This window comes from Struthio camelus, chromosome W (genome assembly GCF_040807025.1).
Source record: "Struthio camelus isolate bStrCam1 chromosome W, bStrCam1.hap1, whole genome shotgun sequence".
NCBI classification, from domain to species: Eukaryota; Metazoa; Chordata; class Aves; order Struthioniformes; family Struthionidae; genus Struthio; species Struthio camelus.
In genome coordinates this window covers 16,581,801-16,595,154 of record NC_090981.1, presented here as the reverse complement: position 1 = coordinate 16,595,154, position 13,354 = coordinate 16,581,801, and the positions used below count along the sequence as shown (strand labels likewise).

The window sequence follows — 13,354 nt, the reverse complement described above, 5'->3', positions numbered from 1 at the left end:
TGTAATAGATACTCAGGTTTTCTGGAGTCTTGTAGGATACAGTGTTTAGACTTTGGAATGGCTTATGTTAGAAATGACTTTGGATGTCTGAAAATGATTTGGCAAGTTACGTAAGTATTGAGGTATTCTAAGCTAAAAGTGGGGCAAACTCTGTAGTTTTTGATAGCTCTAGGTATCTTTTTTCCCTTTCACTGAAAGGTACAAATTCTAATTTTTACAGGTGACAGGAATATCCTTATTACAGTGCTGTGGTTCTCAATAGGCAGTGCACTCGCCACCTTTCTCCTGGAGCTGCTCAAGCCTTTAAGCCTTCCCGGTATGTAAAGTTTTTGGTTGCTCTTGTGTTCTATTAACACAACAATTTTCTTGCTTTCATCATCAAACTTCCCCTGGCTTCCAGAGCCTGGCTTTTGCCAGGAGCCATTGCACACCACAAGAACTGACGGTGCTCTCTGAGTGGCTGTTTCCACAGGCATGGTAGACTTCTCCGGATTTTGCGGTTGTTTTGTCCTTCGGAGGCTAAGTGGGTTTGCACCTTCTCCTGGGGTGGAATTGACAGCTGCACTGACGTTTATCAGGGAAAGTTAATCCTAATATATGTCTCTGAGAGCTGGAAATGTACCTAAAACATGAGGAAAGAAATGCCTTTGAGAAATTCTGGGCCTTGGATGAAATGACCTGTGACGCACAGAGAGGTCTGGTAAGTTGTTAGCCAGCCCACCGTATTTGGGACGTGTGTTCTCAGAAATGCCCTGGCTTTCCTATGGAAGTGTGCTATGAAACCTCACTGATATAAGACAGTGGGGACTCCCATAGGAGATCCTGCAAACAAGTCCTGTAGTAGGGATAGTGGAACAACCTGTCTCCACATCCCGAGAGGCATTCGCAAATAGGAGAGCTTTGGTTACCTGTGTATCAGTAGTGGTGTGATGAAAATACATCAACAAGATGAAACTTCTCATGTGTTTTAAAGCAGCAGTAAAATAAACCAAATGGGTTAGCTTTCTTCTGCTACATAACATTATTTTGCTGAAGTTTAATTTAAAACAATTCTTGTAAGTGTTAACAGTTGAAGTCCTCACTTCAGGCTAACAAAAAATGTGTACTCAAGGAATTTATTCCTGCTGAAGAGTGATGTCAGCTCATATCATCAGAGACAACCTGCAGAGTGACAGTGCTTTGCTAGAGGTTCTGGGGTGGGGAGAGGCGGGTAAGCAGCAGTGCAATTGCATGACCGCTGGCTGTCACTTAAGCATCAGATGTGCCACCAGTCTTTCAAAGCATGTCAGTATTTAAAAAATGTTAACATGTTTTGATAGTTTTAAAGTGCCATTGCTCAAAAGAATTAACAGGAAAATGTGCGATACCCCTGTATAAGAAAGACGGAGAAGCTGTTTGAGTGTAGATACTTGATACCTCTGTCTCTTCTGGAGGATTAACTGTTTGTTTTGGGCTTCATCACAGGGAATAATTCAAGTCTTAGGGTCAGTAAGGAGCAGACTGTGTTGTGCCTGGAGGTACGCAGAATTGGCCGACCTTGGCAATAGACTTCTTAGACTATAGCACGCAAGCTGTAATGCAGTTTCTTTTTGTGTTACTGCAAGATGAATCTGTTGTTAAGGTTGGTAAGCATCCTTGTGTGATAGAAGTACGTCCACAGCCTTTAAGAACAAGGGAGCTTAAATGAAGCTTGCTATTTAAAATCTATCTTATCTTAATAAGCAAGGAACATCAACAAACAGTCGGGTGTGGAACAAAAATCGTGATGAAAATAACTAAAAGTGGTAGTCTTTATTTAACTGTAGAAGACGAGTAGCAAAACAGCTAATAAATGATTGTTAATCTGGAACAGTGGTGTTGAGCTTGTGGTCTTATATACCCCTGGGTACCATGGATGACTTGTAAGAGATCTGCAAAAGCTACTTAACAATAGCAAGTTGATCTGTAGTAGACCTCAATTCTCTATGCTGGGGTCTGCCCATCCTCTAGGAAATTTCAAGATCAATGTTTTTCAACTTAAATTTTTTTTCTTAGACTTCTAAAAGGCTATGATCAACAGTTTACTGAAAGGAAGAGCCCAAATGTGAGAAGTTTGTAGTTCGTCTGTTCATAAATAAGATGACCTACCTAAGCTTTAATATTCAGATAGTGTTTTCATTTGATGTTATGTACTCTTGCTGTAGTATAAAGCTGCTAATTCCAGTTAAACGTTCGTTAGAGGGAGAGTGAGAGGGAAAGTACTACTTAGTAAGAATCATTGACTTGCAATTGGAAATCTGCCCTTATTCTAGAAGAAGTGATGGAACTCTTTCAGCAAATCAGCTGTGTAGCAGTTGAAACGCAGATGTGTGAAATGAATATATCCACAGAGGCCCTTTAACTGAAAACTTTCATTTGAATTAATACAGAATGGCAATTTTGATATAAATGGCCCGTTTATTTGACAAAGTGTAAGGGACCTAAGGTTCGTTTCTTTATGTAGTTAAGTGCACTTTAGCAGGGTGTTCTGAGACACAGAATTATGATTGTAATATATGCAATTAAGATACATTCTTGAGGTCTTTTTTTTTTCTCTGGCTGTTTTGGGGACATGCAACAGAAAATCACCTAGCTGTGTGCAAGATGTTTTCCTTTTCTTTTTCATATCTTTTGATGGTGATTCCTGTAGCTGTTGAAAACAGAACACTATATAACAGGTTATATAGAAACGGCTAACCACTTGAGTACCCCTACAGTATCTGTTTTCACACTTGTGAAAAATTAAGTGCCACTGAATTCTCTGACAAATGTATCTAGATGGTGATTCAGTTTTTACATATGACTGAGCATAACCTATTTTTTCCGTCTTGACATTTGAAATATGAAAGTTGTGAGGGGGTTGGGGAGAGAACCATCTCTGATTTGAGATAAGATTCGGATGGCTACTGTTGCCTTTTGAGGTCAGCTTCTGCTAAAAAAGACTTTTATTTCATTGTAGAGCTGTAAACCTTTAAGGAAGCACATACGTTTTGTCTCGCCTTTGATTAATGCTTTCATATAATTTCACAGTTCTGCTTTTTGTAATACTAAAAAGCTATTTTGTTGGTTAGCGTTCAAGGACTAGACACTTACTGCAATTATCTTTTTTGTCAACAAACTTTGAGACGGAACCTCTGTAGTATGTGACTCTCATCTTCCCTTTCATAATGTCCTTAATGATGGCACAAACAGATCCTTAAAAGTTAATCATCAAGTGTAATAATGACTCTCTGCACTATATTTCGTTTGGCATAAGAAAAAGCTCATTTTAGGCTTGGCAGGAGTTAAAATCCCAATAATGCTCATGAGAATGTTCTGCGAGCAAAGCTCCTGTTAATCCTGTTGCTGACATGCTCACACGTAATTTGATGTGAAATCTGAAGTGTTTATGCTGAAAGATCTGCACCTGTGTTTTTAAACATACAGAAAGAGGTAATATGGGTACAAACTGCTATCTAGTTATTAGTTAAAGGTCAAAGTGACCTTTGCGTTGTTAATATCAGCACAAGGCTTACATGGAGGTAGGAGTAGGTCTGGTTGATACATCACAACGTAACAGAGTGAATGCAGTAACACGGAAGAAATCACGGTATTTATGTGAGTTCTCCCAAACTCAAGGTTAGTTATTCAGCCTCTGGCTGAGTCATCGCTAACCGTTGCTAGCGCAGTTGCTGCTAACTAAACCCTACGATGAAATAACCTGTGTTAAACGAGTTTCTATCCTGCACAAGCTTTTGTAGTTGCTCGTAGGTATCACTGAATTGTATATGTTGTGGAAGTGTGCAGTGTCCCTAGCCAGTTAGTTTAAACAGTAGTTAAGCTTAGTGAGCAGCACTGTAATTATCTAATCATAATTAGGAAAATCCGGGTCCATGCTATCTGTGGAAAGTACTAGTGGCTTTTTCCCAGTCAGCTTCTTTCAAGAGTAAGCTTGGGTTACTTTTCGGCGTCGAAAAATGGCCAGTGTTGCTGCAGAGGTTTTAGCATGAAAAAAGCTAAATTTCCTGGAGTTAATGTTACCTTAAACACAGGAAAAAACCAAACCTTTTTAAGTGCTTATCACTGAAGCTCTTTGCTTTAGGTGATTTTGTTATGGAGCAACGATGATTTCTTAAACCTATTCTTGCTGCGTTCTGGTGCCTGCCAAGAAAACATGGGTTGCAGTCTGCTACTGGGGACTAATCGCCTGTCAAGATCTCAGGTATTTAAAATGACCTTTGCAGTGTGGTGCGAGTTCTGATTTCTACCCCTAGACCTCACATGTCCTGATTTGTGTGGGGCTGGTTGGGGCATGCAGTTGTCCCACCGTCGGTGCACTTGCCAGCCCTTCAGAGGAGACCGAATATCTTGAACACGCAAGTGACTGTGGAAGCAGCACCCTTGTGGCCAGAGTTTAGCTGACGAGAAGGAATTGTAATTTGTTACTCATCGCTGACAGAATAAAGCGAATTGTTTTCATAATGATGCCGCAGCAGGAAAAAGGGCAGTGTTTACGGTAGGAGACAGAGCCCTGCCCTCGGGTAGTTTTCTAACTTTTTTTCCTTTCAAGATCTCTTCTAGCAAGCAGTGCTGCAGAGAGCTGTCAGGAGGCCGGCGCTCGCTTTGCCGGCTGGCTGCCGGGCAGCCTCGGAGAGGAGAGCTCCTGCCACACTTGGGTCGCGGGCCTGATCCCGCACAACCTGATGCCTTCAGCACTTTTTTCTGCAGGTCAGGAGCCCTGAACTCCTGCTTGGTTTTTCTTATTTGAGCTCTGAGGTGAGATGGGAGGGTTTAGAGAAGGTGAAGCAGTTCCCACTCCGTATTTCCAAGGAAGGCTCAGACGTGCTGAAGCTCTCCTAAAGCTGCTCTTTTGCGTGCATGTAATCTGATCTAAGCTAGCCCTGCTGCTGAAAGAGGCATTGTGGGTGGATTTAAACTAACCCACCAGCTTTCCAAAGCTGGTTTTCACCTGCGGGAGCTCTGCAGCCTGCTTTCCCCCATGTTTGTGTTGGTGGGGGAGGCTGGGGCCAGGGAACGGGTGAGGGGTCTGTGGCAGCAGCTTGGTTGGACTGCTTCTCTTGGTACCCGGCTTCTGGCTTTAGTCAGCTGGATGTGTGCCTGGAGCTCTTGCCAGAGCTCCTTGCAGCTGTAAGGAGGAAGAGCGTTCATCCTCGTTTCCTCCAGCCCTGTCTTGGGAGCAGCGGATGGCTTTTAAGCTGCTCACCTTGCTGGATTCCTGAATTTGTAACATGTCTTAAAACTAAAATGTTTGTGCGTTTTTCTTACGGGTCTGTGCTTGCTTTCTAGGACCTGCAAAGCTTAAATGTGGTATTCACAAGTGGATGAGGATATGGATAGAGGAGCGGGTGACAGGCTGTACCCACAGAGAGTTTTGAGGACAGTTTGCTGTTTGCTAGTGTTTTTACGGAAAGGTTTTCTTTAAACTGTCTGGTCTGTTACCGAGCACTGAAGTAGTGAAATACCTAAAAGTGGAACACTATAGGCAAAAGGGCAGTGACTTTTGGATAGGCTGCGTGTGAGAGCCAAGCATGTCTGGTCAGGGTGGTGTCAATGCAGGAGAAATTGCGTTGCTGCTTGAGGCTATTGATCCTGTATCTGAAGATAAGATTTGAAACCTTATATCCAAGGGCCAGATATCAAAGAAGGGAAGGTGTGAAAACAAGATATTTCTATATTTCTTCCATTCATATGGGGATGAGCAGACTAGCGGGAAATTAAAAGTTATTATCAGTTGTGCTTTGTTAATTGTTTTGTTAATCTTTTGGGGCGGATTCTTAGTGGAAATAAATGCAGAAACTCCACTGGCTTTAATGTGGGAAAGATCCCTGTGCAACTTCAGTCCCGTGACTGGTTGATGGGGAACAAGGACTTGACGCCTCTCTTGGAAACCCCTGCCTCTGCCCCTTTATATGCAAAGGGGAGCATTGAAACTAGTTGCAGGAAAGGGAGCTTACCAAGCAGAAGGCGCGCTGCGTGGGATCACTGGCTTCCACTCGTATTTGTGAAAGAGAGAATCGACAGCACTTGAGAAGCGGCTCTTTCTGTAGTTGCAGAACAAATGGACTTTAATTTAACAAAACAGAGCTGGCATTTCAAAGGAGGGCTCTCCCGTCCCTCCTTCAGCATATGTTCGTGCCTGATGGAGAGAAAATTGTACAGCGTTTCTTGTTTAGCCAGCATGACTCATTTCAAATGCAGACCTAGCTGTGTGTAGTGGGCAGAAGCGGCCAAATGGCACGGAGGGTTAAACATCATTGGCAGCTACTTAGTGCTCTGTTCACACCTAGAACTGAAAATTCAAATTACTGTTGCGAATTCATTTACCAATTAAATGTCACAGTTCTTTTGTGTCAAGTGAAATTATGAATGTAATGCAATGGAATTCAGGAGTGTACAATTTTCAAAAATCCTGTGGTCCTTCCTGGTTGTTTTGCCATTAAACATGCTTGCTTTCAACGCAACATGATGTCTCAGTCTGACATTCTCGTTAGATGTCTGACCTTGTGCAGCTGGACGCGAGAGAGAGGAAAATAGTTTTAAAAGCGTGTGCGTGTGTTACAGTGAGAAGTAGTACATGATCAATGAGATGGGGATATCCAGAAGCACAATAAATTTCACCTGTCTTCGTAAGTCAGAGATGTCCTTACGTAACTCGCAAAGCTTAAGGAAATCCTCTTTTATAGCTTTTTGGTTTTGTGGACATGAAAGCTTTTGTTTTGTTTTTACAAAAATTGGGTAAATTCCACCTGTGAGTTTTAATCATGTTTTTAATAGTGAATACCGCTGCAAGGTTCAACTCCTGAATTTCATATAGTTCAACACAGTAAGGTTTTGTTTTTGTTATTTCTCCTCTGTTTTGAATAACTTGGGTCAAGCTCCCTTCTTCAGTAACCTAGGCCAGCTCCCTCAGGGAAGCCGTGCTGCTTTATACAATCAGGGTAAGTGAGTTCTTGAAGTTGCCTTTTTTTTTCAGTGCAGAATCCTTTACTTGGGGTAGACAGGTACATTCTGGGAAGTGTCGAAGCTTTTCTTTAGGAAGCTGTAAAAAGTTTTGCTGTGCTGATTGCAGAAATACTGTGTTTATCTTGCGTGCTGAGATAAAAGTTACTCCTCCTTTTCTTCCTTCTCCACCTACAGCTAATTCACTTTCAGGGAAAAAAAAACAAGGCAGTGATTCAGTTTTCAGACGTGTTTCAAGAACTCTCTCTGCCTTTTTACCTTCTCGCTGTAGCTTCTCCCGAGTGATGCGTGCTGTTCACGGTGGGCATGGGTATGCATAGGGTTATTGGGAGGGTGTTTTGAGCAGGCAGACTGGCTTAGGCTGCTTTGATACTCAAACCCTCCTGTTCTGTGGGGAAGGTGGCTTGTGTATCTGCCTCCTGTGAGAGCCAAGAAACTTTAAAGGTCTGGTACCTACCTATCAGCCCCGGCATAATTTGCTGTACTAGTTTGCAAGCCTTGAATCTGTTACTAAAGAATAGAGTTTTTCTACCTCATCATGATCATAAAATACTCTGTTTTTAAGTATTATAGAATCACTCCCGTGTCTTCTCCTTGCCTTCGTTTTTGGAAGGTAGCCATACGTTTGTCAAGGCAAGACAGGGAGAAAGGTTAAGATGAGGTTGAAAAATGTTAAATATGGAACCTCTGTGAAGTGATACTGGGGTTTTTTGCAATCTTGATGCTCGAATGAGAATCTTGAAGTGAATATAATTAAACTATCCCCTATAAACAGTGGTAAGTGCATGCTGTGTAAAGAGGTAGAGAAGTCAAAAAGGGAATATTGGAATATTGGAGCAATAAATATTTGAAAAAGGACAAAAGGAGATGAGATCAAAGGTATTGAAAAACTAGATGATGCGTTACAGCATGCTGATTTTAGCTTTTCTGGGTTGCTGTTTTGTCATAGTGAATATGCAAATGAATGGCACTCATTCACTCCTCTCTTTAATGTTGTGAAGCGTTTCCACATAATTGGCAGCTGGTAGTCTTTTGGATAAGACATGTCTGCGAAGCAAAGCTTGTAGTGCAGACTTCCTTTTATTTATGTATTTATTTGCCCACCCCTCTCTGATTTTCTTGCAATGCAGTTTGTTCACTCTGTTGAAGAACATTAAGCAAAACTTTAGGCAGTGTTTAAACTTTTCTAATCTTCTTTCACTGAATACTTAAAGTAAGAATTGGAGGCTCTTCTGTTTCTCCTTGTTCAAATTTTAGCACCATCAAAACATTGTCTGGATTACTTTTCTTTTTCTTTTTCTTTTTCTTTTTCTTTTTTTTTTTTTCCTCCTTAGAAAGGAAGAAGGAGACCTTGTAGATTAATAAGGGATGGCACATACATGGGGAGAGGCAAGGCGATTGTCTTCTCTGTATTGACCTTACTGAGGCAAAAATGTATTGAATGTGGGGATACTCCTAATGATCTCTGCTCTTTCAAGAGTACCTAGTTGATTGACCACATAAAATATTCTGAAATTGCTTCTGAAAGAGCATCTACTTCCCTAATAAACCTGTACCCCACTGTAAGTGCTCATAAATTTTACATGCCTATAAAGCGGTGGTTTAGAAAGTTGACTCTGAAGCCAGACTGCTGGTATTTGCTATTTTCTTTGTGCAGTTGTTGTTTCCTCCTTTCTTCTCTCTAGCGCTCTGTGGATCTTACGTTGATATTTATATAATACTATAATGCAGGAAAGTAGGAAATAAATCCTTTCTTTAAGAAGCTCAGGGTTACCTACACAGTATGACAGACACTCCAGCCTGCTACTGAGGAAGTTAGGTTGCTTAAATACAGTTTCTCTTAATATCCTTAAAAGTGGAGGAACCCCATTTTCAGAGAGCAGCAATAGCTGACCCGACCTCCCTATTCATAGTTTGTCACTCAAATGCTATAGGGATTCATAGCATGGCTGGACTCCTCCTCTCCACAGTAGCCTCTTTGAGGACGCTTGTAAGGTTTGAGAAGCGTCAGGGTGACTGGGGAATTGAAAGCTGAAGATGGTGGTCTTATTTGAAGTAAATTAAAATGATTGGCTGAGATGCAAGGTTTTTTACTTTGGTACAAAACTTGGTCTGCCGTAGGGCTCTTCTGCACTAATTCACATGAAGTCAGAAAGGCATAAGGCAAATGTATCTTTCCCTTAATGTGATCTTTCAAAAAAAGTTGGGAGGCGGGGGGCGTTAGGCCAGGACTGGTTGTTTGAAATGAAATGTGTTTATGTAAAGGGAAGTTTCACAAGTGGGAAAGGAGGGGGGGAACATTTCTGGCTTTGCTCTGCAAATCTTGTAGTGTGTTTGTTACTCAACAGTCTTATCTCCTTTTCTTGCCCTGTGCAACCTCTTCTTGCACAAGTGATTAGTAGGTATCATCGAGCTGACTAGTCCCTCGAAAGGGCCAGAACTACAGAAATTGCTTCAGTAACCAGCAATTATTTTGAAATGTCAAATGCCCAATTGCTAAAATAAAATGCTGGTAGTAGGTATAACAATTCTTAAATTTTGTAGCCGTAAGCTGCCTTTTCAAAAATTGTTATGTGTTAGAACTCAAAAATCATACAGCCTATTCACGAGAATGTCTTCAGCCCGTCGTCTGTGGAGAGCGTTATGCGGGTTTAGTTATTCATAGTTATTTGTATGCTTAACCCATGGCTTCTGTAGGCATGTTTAAAATAGTCTTTCTAAGAAAACTAGCCCACACGTAGGTTGTGGCTGACTGGAAGTATAAGTAGCAGATGCATGTCTGCTGGTAATCATCAAGGTATTGATCTGGAAATTCTATTTTGGGAAGATGGGTGAATGATGTAATAATGCGAACATTTCCAAACTTAAAATCTGTCTCTGTCACCTCATGATCTATAAAATTTTCTGCGTATGTTTTAAACTTGCTTATGAGCCTTCTTCTATTCACCCCCCCCCCCCATTTAGAATCTCTAGGACTTTGTTACAGCGGGTATGTGCTTGAATAAGGAGTTAAAGAAATGCTTCAGATAATTGATACAAAGAATGAAGTGTAGTGCAGTTATATTTTTTTTTTTAAAGCCAAGTAGTCCTTGGCAGTCAGAAGTACTTGGGTTAGGTTAATGTGTATTGGAGTTTGACAGATTAGAAGAAAATTCTAAAAATAAATATATATCTATGCGTACATATATAAAATATATGAAAGACTACTGCTCTTTCATGTAGAGTTTCCTTAAGGTGACTATCATGTTATCCTGCATAATATATTCCAGGCTGTCTTTCATTTATAATCCAGTAGGTGTTTTCTTTTGATCTTTTGACGACTTAGTCACAGTTGTCAAAATAATGAGCTTTTCATAGTGTAACTTTTTTGTTGTTCGTTGGCCTTCCCCCTGCCAAGCTCAAGCAGTTATTACCAGAAGAAACAGTTTTTCTTCCCCAGGTTTACACTGAAACAGGATTTTTACTCTCTTAAGGACCTGACAGTGGTTAAGGTTTTTAGGAAGGTCTTGCAATGCCTGTTTTAAAGGATGATCTGAGAGATTTAGGTCAACAGGAGAACCTGGAGGGTGCCTGAGAACTCAGTATTTGCCTGAACATTAATTTCCCATTCAAGCCCTACTTCCCTGCCATGTGCAATGGTGTCATAGCTTTTGGCAAGCTGTGACTCATTATTCGTTTGTCTAGGGTGACTACTGGCCTTGCCCAGACAGGCAGCCAGTAGAGACAAGATCAAAGGAGAAGTGTCTACGTGCGCTACGAACTGACCTTCATCTGTGCTCAGCTGTCCTCTGACCAGGCCCTCAATCTGTGGGCTTTTCAAAAAAACCAAACAAACAAACAAAAAAAAAAAAACACAAAACCCACAGATGCTTAGTTGGAGGCAGTTTCGCCCTTGTCCCTTCGCAAGAGGAAGTCCCAAAGAGAAATGAAACACTTTTTAGGAGATGACTTTTTGGGATCAGCTGCAGCTACCGCATCTTGTATGGCTTCATTTTTTCTCAGTAAAACTGTTGCTAAGCTTTTCTGCTGCAGTTTCATTTCTTGGTGTTAGAAGGTTTCCATGTACTTGCGCTCGTACTTCTGTGATCTGAATGGCTCTATCCAGCCCTTGTGTCTTGGGCTAAGGAAAACGCCACGATAGACCATGTTTAGGAGCTGCTGAAATCTGCTGGTCGGTTAATTTGCTGCAAGGTTTGCCATCAGCTTGCTTGAGCTTGCTTGAGCAGTTTGACACCTGCAGTGTACCTGTTTGTTTAATGTGAGTGCTTTACTATAATGACAGTGCTTGTACAGTCCACAGACTAGGAGAAGTCATCTCCCAGTAGAGGTGAAAGAGACTTTTTTTTCTCCCCCCCCCCCCCCCTTCCTTTTAATGTGCCTAGAGTTAAACTGGACGCTTAAATGAATGTTTACTCTATAAGCAATGAGCAGTAAAGAAGCAATCTAGGATCTGAAAATTCTAGTTAATAATATGGCAGTAGCAATATTTACGAATTTTAACTTTCCACTTAAATATGAAGTAGCTACAGCCATAGAGATGCTACAGTGTAAGCTAGTTTATAGAGAGCTTCCTATTTGCAGGATGAGTCACTGTTTGCCTGTTCTGTTTTCTCAATCAAAATGAAAGGCACACGATTGTTTCTGCAGCAAAAATAAGCTGCTTATGTCCTTCCAGTGCTTGTGAAAAATATCCAGTGTGTAATAACATAGGCAACAGATTTCCACGGGGTGTCAAGTCCAAAAAGCGTCACGGGGAAAGTTGTAGAAAAATTCCTCTCTCCCTAACCTAAAACATCTTGAATTGTGGAGAAAAGAAATTTTTCTGTAGCAAAAGTAGACTTGATGTGCTTATTTGAGACCGCTAATTTACTGGCAGCCACAAAATGGGCTGTATTGAAGAGCAGGGCAGAGAGAATAGCCTGAAAAGACACTGTGCAGCCTCTTTTTCCTCGGAGACCTGGACTATTGAGTTCAGTTTCTCATAATTATGTGTCTGGTCTGTTTGTTTTGGGGCCTGCTGTCTTGTCAGCCTTTCACTATAATCCCTTGGATGAGAAATTAAGTCTTAGGATGTAGAGTGGAAATTTTCAGGTGCGTTCTCTTCCCATTTAAATCTAATGGAACTCTCTTAATGTTGACTCTGGTGAAATTTGAGATTTGGGCTGAGATTTGAGTCTAGATTTGATCAGCGGTGACTTGCATTTAAAAGTACTACCCTGCAAGTAGTCCGTACCCTTCTAAAATCAAGTGGATGGACATTACAAACTATTTTGTGCTAAATTACCTGAAATGATGTTACAATAAATGCCTCCTCTGCCCTGTCGTGATTGCTTCAGCGGGGCCTACCGTTGTCTTTGATTATACCAAAGATAAATATGTAAATACACGCTAGGTTTTATCCTAAGTATTCAGAAATTCTTGTTCTAAGCTTATGCGTAGTACAACCATTCAGCTGCGTAGAGTATTTTGGAATTACTTTGTATAGATTTGATAACCTAATTATTTCATGGGATTGGCCAGTGTCTAAACTCTCTGAACATTTGCACGTTCAGCACCCAGACTGAAAAAGGTCCCAAATTCTTACCAGGATCTACTGGTGCTGCTGTAACACAAACACTAAATAATTATAGGTGGAGTAGTTACGGGCCAGCTTCGGATAGAGGGAACAAATCAAATTTGAAAATGACTGGTGTATATGCCTTTTAGCAGGACTCCTTAATAGTTTTTCACTTTAAGTAGCAACACCAAAACCTTGACTCATTTGATAAAAATATATCAGCTCTAGTTTCTATCAGAAGCAATCACTCTGCTGAGGCTCTGGGAAATAAAAGCCAAACGCTGTGGGAGGTTTTCTTTAAATTTCCATATCAAAACTGCACTTCAGGTTTGTGTGGTAACGTATGTCAAACTCCATTCCTTATCCCTTTGCAGAAAAGGAGGATTTCTGACGATTCTCCAATTCCAGAAGTCCGTGGGAGATGCCAAGAAGTGACAGGCACTGTATAATGTGACTTATTCCTGCCCTGCTATTGCAGTGGGATTTTCAGTAGCTGTGTTAGACGTGCGCTTGTTGCTAAAACAAATAGAGGTACTTTTGAGAGTATTTGTCTTTAAATGCCAGTAAGCATCTTCAAATAATTCTGAATGACCTCCTCAGGCTTATGAGCCCCCACGAGGAAAAAGCTGACCATTATTCTCTACTATGCAAGTATGTTCAGGTGGTAGGGGAAGGTGGACTGGGAATTTCAGAGACTCTCTTTCTCAGTCGTTTAAACAGTTCTTAACTGCAGCGCTGCCCCTGTCATAACTTGAGTTCAGTATGTGGTAGGGCCCACTGAGGCGGAAGTGTCTTAAGACCCTTTCCTCTCTTGGGTGG

The 13,354-nt window shown here is 41.2% G+C and overlaps 1 protein-coding gene across 7 annotated transcripts in view; it reads left to right on the top strand.

Moving 5' to 3' along the window:
- LOC138060855 (semaphorin-4D-like) overlaps positions 1-13,354 on the top strand; it is an 89,518-nt gene that overhangs the window by 46,246 nt on the left and 29,918 nt on the right. For 3 of the 7 annotated variants that reach the window (XM_068924414.1, XM_068924418.1, XM_068924413.1), the window contains exon 2: positions 221-316. The exons of the other annotated variants lie outside the window; for them this stretch is intronic. The gene's annotated coding sequence lies outside the window, so the exon portion shown is untranslated. The remainder of the gene's footprint in view (positions 1-220; positions 317-13,354) is intronic. 7 annotated transcript variants of the gene reach the window in all.